We start from the raw sequence: 13175 nt of genomic DNA on the forward strand, positions 1-13175 counted from the left end.
TTTCTCCTTGATGTAAAGCCACCCCCTTTGTTGATTTTAATTCCCTGTAGACCAACCCTGTAAGCCATGTCGTCAGTTGCCCCTCCCTCCATCAGAGCAACGGCAGACAATCGTTCCGCGCCTTTTTTCTGTGCAGACGCCATACCACAGCAAGCATGGAGCCCACTCAGATCACTGTGGCAATTCGGAGCACATTAAACACCACGCGCATTATCCAGCAGTATATGCAGCACCAGAACCTGGCAAAGCGATACCGGGCGAGTAGGCGACGTCAGCGCAGTGACGAGAGTGATGAGGACATGGACACAGACTTCTCTCAAAGCATGGGCCCTGGCAATGTGGGCATCATGGTGCTAATGGGGAAGGCTCATGCGGTGGAACACCGATTCTGGGCTCGGGAAACAAGCACAGATTGGGGGGACTGCATAGTGTTGCAGGTCTGGGACGATTCCCAGTGGCTGCGAAACTTTCGCATGCGTAAGGGCACTTTCATGGAAGTTTGTGACTTGCTTTCCCCTGCCCTGAGACGCAAGAATACCAAGATGAGAGCAGCTCTCACAGTTGAGAAGCGAGTGGCCATAGCCCTGTGGAAGCTTGCAACGCCAGACAGCTACCGGTCAGTCGGGAATCAATTTGGAGTGGGCAAATCTACTGTGGGGGCTCCTGTGATGCAAGTAGCCAACGCAATCAAAGATCTGCTGATATCAAGGGTAGTGACCCTGGGAAATGTGCAGGTCATAGTGGATGGCTTTGCTGCAATGGGATTCCCTAACTGTGGTGGGGCCATAGACGGAACCCATATCCCTATCTTGGCACCGGAGCACCAAGCCGCCGAGTACATAAACCACAAGGGGTACTTTTCAATAGTGCTGCAAACACTGGTGGATCACAAGGGACGTTTCACCAACATCAATGTGGGATGGCCGGGAAAGGTACATGACGCTCACATCTTCAGGAACTCTGGTCTGCTTCAAAAGCTGCAAGAAGGGACTTTATTCCCAGACCAGAAAATAACCATTGGGGATGTTGAAATGCCTATAGTTATCCTTGGGAACCAAGCCTACCCCTTAATGCCATGGCTCATTGAGCCATACACAGGCAGCCTGGACAGCAGTCAGGAGCTGTTCAACTACAGGCTGAGCAAGTGCAGAACGGTGGTAGAATGTACATTTGGACGTTTAAAAGCGCGCTGGTGCAGTTTACAGACTCGGTTAGACCTCAGCAAAACCAATATTCCCACTGTTATTACTGCTTTCTATGCGCTCCACAATATCTGTGAGAGTAAGGGGGAGACGTTTATGGCCGGGTGGGAGGTTGAGGCAAATCGCCTGGCTGCTGGTTATGCGCAGCCAGACACCAGGGTGGTTAGAAGAGCACAGGAGGGCGCGGTGCGCATCAGAGAAGCTTTGAAAACCAGTTTCATGACTGGCCAGGCTACGGTGTGAAAGTTCTGTTTGTTTCTGCTTGATGAACTCCCCCCCGTCTGGTTCACTCTACTTCCCTGTAAGCCAACTGCCCTCCCCTCCCCCCTTCGATCACCACTTGCAGAGGCAATAAAGTCCTTGTTGCTTCACATTCATGCATTTTTTATTAATTCATCACACAAATAGGGAGATAACTGCCAAGGTAGCCTGGGAGTGGTGGTGGAGGAGGGAAGCACTGGGTGGGGTGGTGGAGGAGGGAAGGACAAGGCCACACAGCACTATAAAAGTTTAAAACTTTAAAACTTATTGAATGCCAGCCTTCTGTTGCTTGGGCAATCCTCTGGGGTGGAATAGCTGGGTGGCCGAAGGCCCCCCCACTGCGTTCTTGGGCGTCTGAGTGAGGAGACTGTGGAACTTGGGGAGGAGGGGGGTTGGTTACACAGGAGCTGTAGTGGCGGTCTGTGCTCCTGCTGCCTTTCCTCCAACCATACGCTGGAGCATATTAGTTTGATCCTGCAGCAGCCTCAGCATTGAAGCCTGCCTCCTCTCATCACGCTGCCGCCACCTTTCAGCTTCAGCCCTCTCTTCAGCCCGCCACCTCTCCTCCCGGTCATTTTGTGCTTTCCTGCACTCTGACATTGTCTGCCTCCACGCATTCGTCTGTGCTTTGTCAGTGTGGGAGGACAGCATGAGCTTAGAGAACATTTCATCATGAGTGCATTTTTTTTTGCCTTCTAATCTTCGCTAGCCTCTGGGAAGGAGAAGATCCTGTGATCCTTGAAACACATGCAGCTGGTGGAGAGAAAAAAAGGGACAGTGGTATTTAAAAAGACACATTTTATAGAACAATGGGTACACTCTTTCACAGTAAACCCTGCTGTTAACATTACATACACAGCACATGTGCTTTCGTTCCAAGGTCGCATTTTGCCTCCCCCCACGACGTGGCTAGCCCTTCCCCCCTCCCCTTGGCTAACAGCGGGGAACATTTCTGTTCAGCCACAGGCAAACAGCCCAGCAGGAACGGGCACCTCTGAATGTCCCCTTAAGAAAAGCACCCTATTTCAACCAGGTGACCATGAATGATATCACTCTCCTGAGGATAACACAGAGAGATAAAGAATGGATGTTGTTTGAATGCCAGCAAACATACACTGCAATGCTTTTTGTTCTACAATGATTCCCGACTACGTGCTACTGGCCTGGAGTGGTAAAGTGTCCTTCCATGGTGGATGGAATAAGGCTGCCATCCCCAGAAACCTTTTGCAAAGGCTTTGGGAGTACATCCAGGAGAGCTTTATGGAGATGTCCCTGGAGGATTTCCATTCCATCCCCAGACACGTTAACAGACTTTTCCAGTAGCCGTATTGGCCGCGAATGCCAGGGCAAATTAATCATTAAACACGCTTGCTTTTAAACCGTGTATACTGTTTTAAAAGGTACACTCACCAGAGGTCCCTTCTCCGCCTGGAGGGTCCGGGAGGCAGCCTTGGGTGGGTTCGGGGGGTACTGGCTCCAGGTCCAGGGTGAGAAACAGTTCCTGGCTGTCAGGAAAAACGGTTTCTCCGCTTGCTTGCTGTGAGCTATCTTCCTCATCCCCAAAACCTGTTTCCGTGTTGCCTCCAGCTCCACTGAAGGAGTCAAACAACACGGTTGGGGTAGTGGTGGCTGAGCCCCCTAAAATGCCATGCAGCTCATCATAGAAGCGGCATGTTTGGGACTCTGACCCAGAGCGGCCGTTTGCCTCTCTGGTTTTCTGGTAGGCTTGTCTCAGCTCCTTAAGTTTCACGCGGCACTGCTTTGGGTCCCTGTTATGGCCTCTGTCCTTCATGCCCTGGGAGATTTTGACAAAGGTTTTGGCATTTTGAAAACTGGAACGGAGTTCTGATAGCACGGATTCCTCTCCCCATACAGCGATCAGATCCCGTATCTGCCATTCGATCCATGCTGGAGCTCTTTCGCGATTCTGGGACTCCATCATGATCACCTCTGCTGATGAGCTCTGCACTCACCTGCAGCTTGCCACGCTGGCCACATAGGAAATGAAATTCAAAAGTTTGCGGGCCTTTTCCTGTCTACCTGGCCAGTCCATCTGAGTTGAGAGTGCTGTCCAGCGCAGTCACAATGGAGCACTCTGGGATAGCTCCTGGAGGCCAATACCATCGAATTGCGTCCACAGTACCCCAAATTCAACCCGGCAAGGCCGATTTCAGCGCTAATCCCCTTGTCGGGGTGGAGTAAGGAAATCGATTTTAAGAGCCCTTTAAGTAAAAAAAAAAAAAAAAAAAAAAAGGGCTTCGTCATGTGGACGGGTACAGGGTTAAATCGATTTAACACTGCTAAATTCGACCTCAACTCCTAGTGTAGACCAGGGCTTAGTTAAGGAAGAAACAGCTTCTTTATAGTACTTTATGCTGGGATGAGATGAAGCTCAGGTTACTGCTCTGCAGATATGATGTTCAATTCTTTTTTCCCAAGAAGCTGAAATGGATCTTGGGGAACGAGATTTAATACCCTGAGGTGAAGATTTGCTAGATTTAAATGTATACCTCTTTAATAAACTGCTCCTTACCTTTTTAGAGACTTTAGATTTTGAAGCTTTAGAACTCTTTTGAATGAGCTAGAAATAGAATGAAAAGAGCATCTAGTTTTCTGCAGATTTCACTTATGTAATATTATATAATAAAATAATAATTTATAAACTTTCACCTCTTGTAACTTGGGGAACTGGGTAACACAACAAATAAAAATGCAACATTAAAAACTCACTTAGCATTAAAAAAAGCTTAATAAAAGGATCTAACAAAAAATAGGGGAAAGCATGAGATATTGGTTTTTGTAGTTGTTTACAAGTGAGGAGAGATGAACTGTTGTGGGCAGTAATTACCATACCACAGGGGCCAACACAGTAAGGTGCCATGCCCTGCCTACCTGAAACATAATGGTGGGATTCCTATAATGTGGGTAGGTATTAGAGCAGAAGCACCCATCAAAACAAGGCTCACAAGAAGGTGGTCTTGAACAGTGAGAGGGCTAAAGTCACAGAGTTTTCAAATCCAACAGTACCAAGTTAAAATCGGTGTGCCACTGTAAAGAATTCAATATGGTGTAATCTGCTCACAACTGTTCCAACCAATGAGCAAATACATTACTGAAGAAGTTACCAGAAATAGGGCTGCTTCATAAGCTCTGTAATTTCCTGTTTTGCTGTCACAGAACTTTATGGTCACAATGGCATGTGCTGTTGTGAGGTCATTTCTGGATAAAGAAGGGTGCAAGCTGTATAACTGAAAAAAAAAATCCCAAAATAAAAAGGGTTTTCTATTACACCTGACAGACAGTATTCCACGTAAGCGATGAGCTGAAAGTTACTCTGAGCTTCTTGAGAGGAAAAGATGACCTTGTTAAAGCACAGGACTGGGAGTCGGGAAACCTAGATGCTATTCTCAATTTAAAAAATGTAAAAGATGAGAACTTAACACTATCCCCTCACAAAATTGAGAGAGCGATTGTTTTCTCATCACAGGTTTCAGAGTAACAGCCGTGTTAGTCTGTATTCGCAAAAAGAAAAGGAGTACTTGTGGCACCTTAGAGACTAACCAATTTATCTGAGCATGAGCTTTCGTGAGCTACAGCTCACTTCAGCTGTAGCTCACGAAAGCTCATGCTCAAATAAATTGGTTAGTCTCTAAGGTGCCACAAGTACTCCTTTTCTTTTCTCATCACAGACTCTCCCAAATTATAAAACCTAAAAACCCCAACCCCTTAAAATCTACTCCCGCTTACCTAGCAAATCACACCAAACTGTTTTTGGACATTATAGTCTCTGTCAGAAGCATAATAGACAAAAACTAACTAAAATAAAAATTATGTCTTCTGTGTTTGTTCCAGAAGTTAAGCTCAACTTCATTAAAAAAACAGGAAGAGGTCACAGCATGGTGAACCATCTACTTGACTGAAAAGCAACTAAGAAACATTGTACAAGAATTACAGCAACTTTAATAATTAGAAAGCACAAACACCTGCCATTGACATGAATGTACACTCATTACACGGGGTAAAATCATTCCCATTTAAAATCTCACTTCAAAAAATGATGTAAAAGCCTTAAAGAAATAAACACACAACACGCAACTCGCAATGTGATTGTGAAAAAGCAATGTGGCCTGCACATTTGGTAAGCTGTAAATATCCAAAGAGAGAAACCTGAATCCTAAGAGTTCTAAAATTTAACCATTACTGCAGATTATCAGAAGAAATCTTATTAAATATTTAGAGTGCCATTTATGTGATCTGTGCTGTAGAAAGAGAGGATGGCAATGCTCCAACCCCCAAGGGGCAATCTGCATTCAGCATCTAATTAATCTAACTCCAGGGCAGTAACTGGAGATATTTTGTGAGCAAAATCATACGACAAGACATGAACCAGCTGAAAAAGTTCCTCCAGAAATAGTTGATAAACTTTGGCCCTGGGATTTTTTTTAGACTACAGAAATCTTGTCAAACGTTTTTCTTCTATCACCAAAACTTTCAAACCCAACGCCCCTGGTGTGAAGTAGCGTGTGGGGAGATGATCAAATTTCTGTTATACAGGCATTTGGGCCCTATTCTCATTTACCAGTGTAAAGTGCCCAAGTGTAAATGAGATTCCAGACCTGCAGTCTCATGTGTTAGAAATGTCAGTCAGCTAACACTGATAATTCTAATACTGGATTTTGTGGCTCATCCAGACTATTCTGACATAGTACATGAAGGTTATAAGGCTGAAAATAAATGCATTCAGATATTCAAACCAATTTATAAATGCTCTTTGCACTGAAATGTCAATATTTTGGAGGCACCAAAGTTATTTCAAGAGTCTTAACATCCTGTAAAACAGGCTTTGGCAGGAGACAGAAGTGCCTGGTTAAAACCATGAAGATCCCAATGGGAGAAAAAAAGAATACATGGCAACGACACTCACTGGTCAGCAACTAGAATTACTCTTCAGTGAATGAGGCACTCCTACTACCAAACTCTAAGAAATAAACAAAGCCTTTGCAGGATTCCCAGGCTCTGGCAGCCTGAGAAGCCATCTGGAACTCGAAATGGAACCTGGGTCTCTGGCATGACCACACTGAGCACTATAAAGTAGGTTACTAGATTCATGGGTCCTTTTAAAGCAGATTTTCCATGCTATTGTACACAGTCTCCAGGGATTTTTACATATAAACTATGGTATTTTAGCAAGGGCAACATTAACAGAGGAAATTCAAAAACACTGGCAGATTTACTAATTCTGGAGAGTCCTCTTAGGGATTTTTTCCTCCTGAAGGAGGGACGAAATAAAGCCAAGACCATTCTCCAATGGAATATTATCCCTACCTCCAGAGATCTGCCAGAAATCCTTTACAGTAGGTTCAGAAACTGGTTCTTCATAGACCCGGTAGAATATACCTTATTCTGCAGCTTGGCCAGTTCATTCTATGGACAAATGCCTATTACACTGGATATAAACAGAGTAGAAAAATGCTGAAAGGGAGAAAATTTCATTTGACTCAGATAAAGAAAATTCATGGACTTATTTTTACCTTATCTTTTAGGGGGAAGCCCACAAACACTCTAGGCAAACATTTCAGAGTCTGATTAGAGAAAAAATGAGGACCATCAATGGGTTCCCATAGCAGGAGTCTCTCAAGCAAATGACTTCAAAGTTGAGTATTTGCAGTGTTCCAGCCATTTTGGCCCCAGGATATGTGACACTCTGATTACCATTCCCCAGACCTGCAGGGGAGCTTTGTGTCACTCGAAAGCTTGTCTCTTTCATCAACAGAAGATATTACTTCACCCACCTTGTCTCTTTCAAGGCTGAACATCAGTGACCGCATTTTAGTTGGAGAAATAACATTAGTAGACATCCTTAATGACTGTTTGTCTGCATCTGCTTTGGAGGCTGCCTTTTTCATTGGTTTGTTTGAGGAAAACCAACTGCACAGAGATCAGGATCTGTGGCATTATGCTTCCAAAGTGCTTTACAAACTCATGGCGCAACTTCAGAAAATCGGGAGCAATGCTGGACTACATGATTAGGGACACAAGACAAACTACATTGGCTTGTTCAGCAGAATGTCAAAGAATATGAGAAATGAAAAGGACCAAGGGAAGGGGGCAGCAAGAAAAATAAAGTGTGACAAGCATTAGTAAGTTTAAAGAGAAAAGTCACTAAGGAAGATAGCAGAGTAGATAAGGGAATCATAGCACATTGCACAAACTGCAAGTGCTAACAAAAGTATGATCTGTGGGGATATTTGGATGTACCCACTTGCTACATCTTGTCTTAATGACACTATAAACTCTTCTGGGCAAGAACCATTTTTTTTACTGTTTTTCACAGTGTCTACCAGAATGGGCCCCAAATCTTTACTGGGACCTGCAGGAGAAGCAAGTCAAATAAAAATAATGTATGGACTAACTGGCATAAAACTGTCTAGCAGAGGTATCTTGCACAGTTGCCTAAATTCTGGGTTACTCAGGAGTTCCTCCAGACTGCTGGACTAGTTTTAAAATAACAAGATTTGCAAAAAATAACTGGGCACTAAACTGAGTTGTTTGTGATTTAAAGTTTCTGATAATATGAAAAACTACTTTTAAAGTTCCACGTTGCCATTTGTATTTTTCTGATATAATAACTTCTCAGTTGTCACTACCCTAAAGTCCCATAACTAATCGGTACAGTGTTTACTACTACATCATGGGTATAGTTTATCTTTCTGTATGTCAGTCAGTATCAGTTGGTGTAAAGATACTGACCAGAGAGGAGTCTCCTCGAAGATTTGTAGCTAAAGAACACTAAACAGAAAGCCCTGCCACCTATGTGATTATACATAACTGCCTTGAAGGTGTTTTAGTGCATTTTAGCATACCTGCCCAGCACTGTGTAAACAGTAGCTACAGCAAGCTGAAATTTTTTAAACTATTGTATTTTAGCATTCCATTTACCCAACAAACCTTTCAAATTCAGTAACAGAATGTACAGTATCCTGTATATTTTTCATGTGTTCTCTCTACTGCTCCCATTATGAGTAATACAGGATCTTACCCACAACTGCAATACTGTGTGCACATATATCAACTATCAATAAAAATAAACTTCTCCACAGAAAATTTACATTTTACACACCAAAGTATGCCTTTTTCTACACAGGTGCACTTGAAGAGGAAGGGAACCTTACCACACCGCAGTGCACCTACACAGGACCAGGCATAATGTCTCCTGGAGCTGGTGAGCACAAAGGGGGTAGACCAGCTAGTATTGCCTACGACTATGAAAAGCACCAGAATGGGTGTTTCTGGACAGATCGTGCACTAGGATATTCTTCCGTTTCCAAAATGAGTTGGGATACCTTTGCTGGGACCGTCTTCAAAAGGTGTAGCAAGTCCCACTCTGCACTGCATTATTCCTAGGGTATAAAAAGCATATACTTTTTAAAGAAAAATTGCCTCGACACTGTGCCTTCCCCCTATTCTAATGAGCTTCATAAGGAAGTCTACCTTGCACTCTGTGGTCTACAGGCTGAAGAGTATGTTTGTACTAATGTTTGAAATTATATTGAATTATGCATCTTAATCTGTCGAAGAGCTGAAAAGTGACAAACATAATTGCAGTTGGGTGAGCTTTGCTGGGATTTGCACTAAAGACTTCTCTCAAACATCTGAAAAGTTCCAAGTCTATTAACTACAACAGCTACCTTTCCCACAACATTTTTATTAGCATTTATATAACGGTACCGTTTCAGAACCACTAAAACCAGATCAGTATCTTGAACCAATAGCAGCAGACATGAAAAATTTAGAATGACAGGATGAACAGAAAATAAAGTAAAAGACTGACAACAAATTACTAATGAATTTGCCTGAGCAATAATTTTATAGTATACACTTGTCTACATGAACATTTAGTTTGCTGCAAGCTGGGTTATAAACAAACCACACACAAGCTTGCTGCATACGAAGTGTTCTTGTAGACACACCCTCCTGCTGAGCATTACAAGCAGTGTAGTGTGCTTTAATGTGCCCCACTTTAAAATGCGACTAGATCGAAGTCAGTGAGCATCAGCAGGGTCCACACACACACAGTTAGGGGTTAGCAGGCTACAGCTTCCTGCAAATGAAATGTTTGTGTGCACAAGCCCTAAATTTCATCCTAATCCAGTATTTACAGACTAAAAACAAAGGTCAAATGAGTTTCTTACTTTCCCAAACATGGCTTTAGTTATTGTTACACTATGTTTTGTATCTACAGAGGTTATTCATGAGGTCTTAAGGCATTTCAGTAGGAAATACAGACAATCGTTACCATGCAGTTTTACATTGAAAAAGATTTCTGCTTTTCAGTCAAAAGTCAACAGGTTATGAGGATGTGTGAACTGTTTCTTTAAGTCTATAGCAGAAAGCCAGAGAGAATATTGGTGGGAAAAGTTCTAGGCAGAAATTAACATAATTGGAACTACATCTATTTACAACAGATGAATCTAGTCGAACATTGTTTTTCCTATTCAAACAAAGTTCTTTGTTCAGTCTTAGAAAAATGCAACTCTTTCTGCAATTCTTTACCAGTAACACATAATATGGTGCCAGAAGTTGGCTCATTTGGAATCAGTATAAAAGCAAAATTATGCTGAAGTTCGTCCATCCACAAAATTTTCAAATATGATAAGCTCATGGAACAGCCTGAGCAGAAGGAGTGCTTCCCAATATTCTGAATCACAAGAAATCTTCATTTAGAGAAAGTTGAAGTACTGGCCAAATTACTAATTTATGCAATAGGGAGTGAAACTAAAAATATTTATAAATCATTTACCTTCACTGAGGAAGGAGACAAAAATAGCTATGGCAGTGTCTTCAAAGCAGGGTGAGCATTTCCTTCCAAAAAGGAATGTAGTAGGCAAAGGGACATGCTTTTACCAAAGGACGCACCAGCCTGGAGAAAGGACTCGTATAGTAGTTTCTATGCTAATGTATGTGAAAGAACAAAGTATTGATATGAACAAGGAAGAACTAATAAAAGACTGTCTAATCATTTGGATTTTAATCAAGAAACTTTCTGAAAAATTACTGTTAATGTCTATGCCTCCTCTGGAGCAGGCAGTGTGATTGACCCAGCAGTGTGAGCTAATGAAAATGCAAGTCATGCAGCAAGGAAGTAAAGTAGCCAAGTGCAAGAAGTAGTAACAAAATAATCCCACAGGAAACAGAGAAGCAACATAACTAGTCCTATCACCTCCAAAAAAGAAAACAAGACAGACAAAACAACAATCCCTACCCCACCCCAAAACAAAACCCTAAGAATTGTGTTTCCAGGTCAAAATGTGAGAACAGCGTGCTATAAAAGACATCCAAATTGATGATGTCTGCCCAGAAAGAAAAAGCATGTCCAGAAAATATCTACCTTGTAGACCTTGGAAAAAACTGTATTAGAGTTGTATGAAAAACAAGGACGTATTTGTCCTATAGCCACTGGATTTCTAGAGCTGTAGAAATTCTATTTTTCTGTCATCTGGGGTTGACATGTAGGTCTACTGAAGTTAAAAAGGTTTCAGAGTAGCAGCCGTGTTAGTCTGTATTCGCAAAAAGAAAAGGAGTACTTGCGGCACCTTAGAGACTAACAAATTTATTTGAGCATAAGCTTTCATGCTCAAATAAATTTGTTAGTCTCTAAGGTGCCACAAGTACTCCTTTTCTTTTTGAAGTTAAAAAGAATCTTTTCTCATTGGCGCATTCCAGAAGAAAGTCACTGACCACAGCCCTCAGTTTGCCAGGTCTGAATTTCTAGCTTTTGGGATGGAGTATGATTTCAAGCATATTACTTACAGCACTATCACCCACAAGGGAATGGCTTACTGGAGAGAGAGCAGTATTCTTCTTCTTGGGTAGGCCTGGGTAGGTAGCAATGATTACAAATTTATATCTAGATTTGACAGCCAGCACATTGCCACAGCAGTGAGCTGGTGAATGTCCTTCAGGCCCCTGCTTAAAGAATGAAGAGGGACACACAGATATGATGTAAAAAGAAAAGGAGTACTTGTGGCACCTTAGAGACTGACAAATTTATTAGAGCATAAGCTTTCATGAGCTACAGCTCACTTCATCGGATGAATTCAGTGGAAAATATACACAGAGAACATGAAACAATGGGTGTTACCATACAAGAGTGATCAGGAAAGATGAGCTATTACCAGCAGGAGAGAGAGTGTGTGCAGGGGGTCGGGGGGACACGGACGATGGGACGGGACGGGACGACACACACCTTTTGTAGTGATAATCAAGGTGGGCCATTTCCAGCACTTTACAAGAACGTCTGAGGAACAGTGGGGGGTGGAGGGGGGGAATAAACATGGGGAAATAGTTTTACTTTGTGTAATGACACATCCACTCTCAGTCTCTATTCAAGCCTAAGTTAATTGTATCCAGTTTGCAAATTAATTCCAATTCAGCAGTCTCTCGTTGGAGTCTGTTTTTGAAGTTTTTTTGCTGAAGAATTGCCACTATTAGGTCTGTAATCAAGTGACCAAAGAGATTGAAGTGGTCTCCAACTGGTTTTTGAATGTTATAATTCTTGATGTCTGATTTGTGTCCATTTATTCTTTTACGTAGAGACTGTCCAGTTCGTATGCATCTGATGAAGTGAGCTGTAGCTCACAAAAGCTTATGCTCTAATAAATTTGTTAGTCTCTAAGGTGCCACAAGTATTCCTTTTCTTTTTACAGATACAGACTAACATGGCTGCTACTCTGAAACCTGTCATTATGCAAGGCACTGAATTTAGCCATATGGACTGGAAATCTATCAACTTCATGAAAAAACTCATACAGATACAGACAGACATCATCTTCCTTTCCAAATGCAAACAGATGGACATCATACCAAAAGGACTGAAGGTAAAAAATCCATTACAATCGACATACCACACAGACTATGCTGACAGCTTGTGCCACACACTCTCAAAGAAACTGCGGAACCACCTGATCAACATCCTCTACAGCAAACAGGGAAAGATTAAGAATGACCTCTCAAAACTGGATACTCTCATAAAAAAACCAACCTTCCACACAAGCTTCCTCGTGACTGGACTTTACAAAAACTAGACAAGCCATTTACAACACACACTTTGCTTCTCTACAAAAGAAAAAGGACACTAAACGATCTAAACTACTACATGCCACAAGGGGCCACAACAGTGGTTCCCTTAACCCACCCAGCAATATTGTTATTCTATTCAACTATACTCTTAGCCCAACAGAAGAATCTGTCCTATCTCAGGGACTCTACATCTGCCCCCCCACCCCCACGAACATGATACAGTTCTGTGGTGACCTAGAATCCTATTTTCGACGTCTCCGACTCAAGGAATATTTCAAACACAACTCTGAACAACATACTAACCCACAGAGACCTTCCTACCAAGACTACAAAAAGAAGGATTCTGGGTGGACTCCTCCTGAAGGTCGAAACAACAGACTGGACTTCTACATAGAGTGCTTCCGCCGACGTGCACGGGCTGAAATTGTGGCAAAGCAACATCACTTGCCCCATAACCTCAGCTGTGCAGAACACAATGCCATCCACAGCCTCAGAAACAACTCTGACATCATAATCAAAAGGCTGACAAAGGAGGTGCTGTCGTCATCATGAATAGGTCAGAATATGAACAAGAGGCTGCTAGGCAGCTCTCCAACACCACTTTCTACAAGCCATTACCTTCTGATCCCACTG

General features: G+C 42.6%; 1 protein-coding gene and 1 long non-coding RNA gene across 2 annotated transcripts in view; both read right to left on the reverse strand.

The window, feature by feature from the left end:
- Window positions 1-13175, reverse strand: part of CDYL (chromodomain Y like) — a 205055-nt gene that overhangs the window by 58818 nt on the left and 133062 nt on the right. The gene's annotated exons all lie outside the window — the stretch shown is intronic.
- Window positions 3665-4993, reverse strand: LOC122464555. Its single transcript, XR_006288710.1, has 3 exons — window positions 4755-4993; window positions 3997-4044; window positions 3665-3916 (listed from the first exon to the last, which is right to left on the reverse strand). It is a non-coding gene; the product is annotated as an uncharacterized LOC122464555 (long non-coding RNA).

Source organism: Chelonia mydas, chromosome 2 (assembly GCF_015237465.2).
Source record: "Chelonia mydas isolate rCheMyd1 chromosome 2, rCheMyd1.pri.v2, whole genome shotgun sequence".
NCBI lineage: Eukaryota > Metazoa > Chordata > Testudines > Cheloniidae > Chelonia > Chelonia mydas.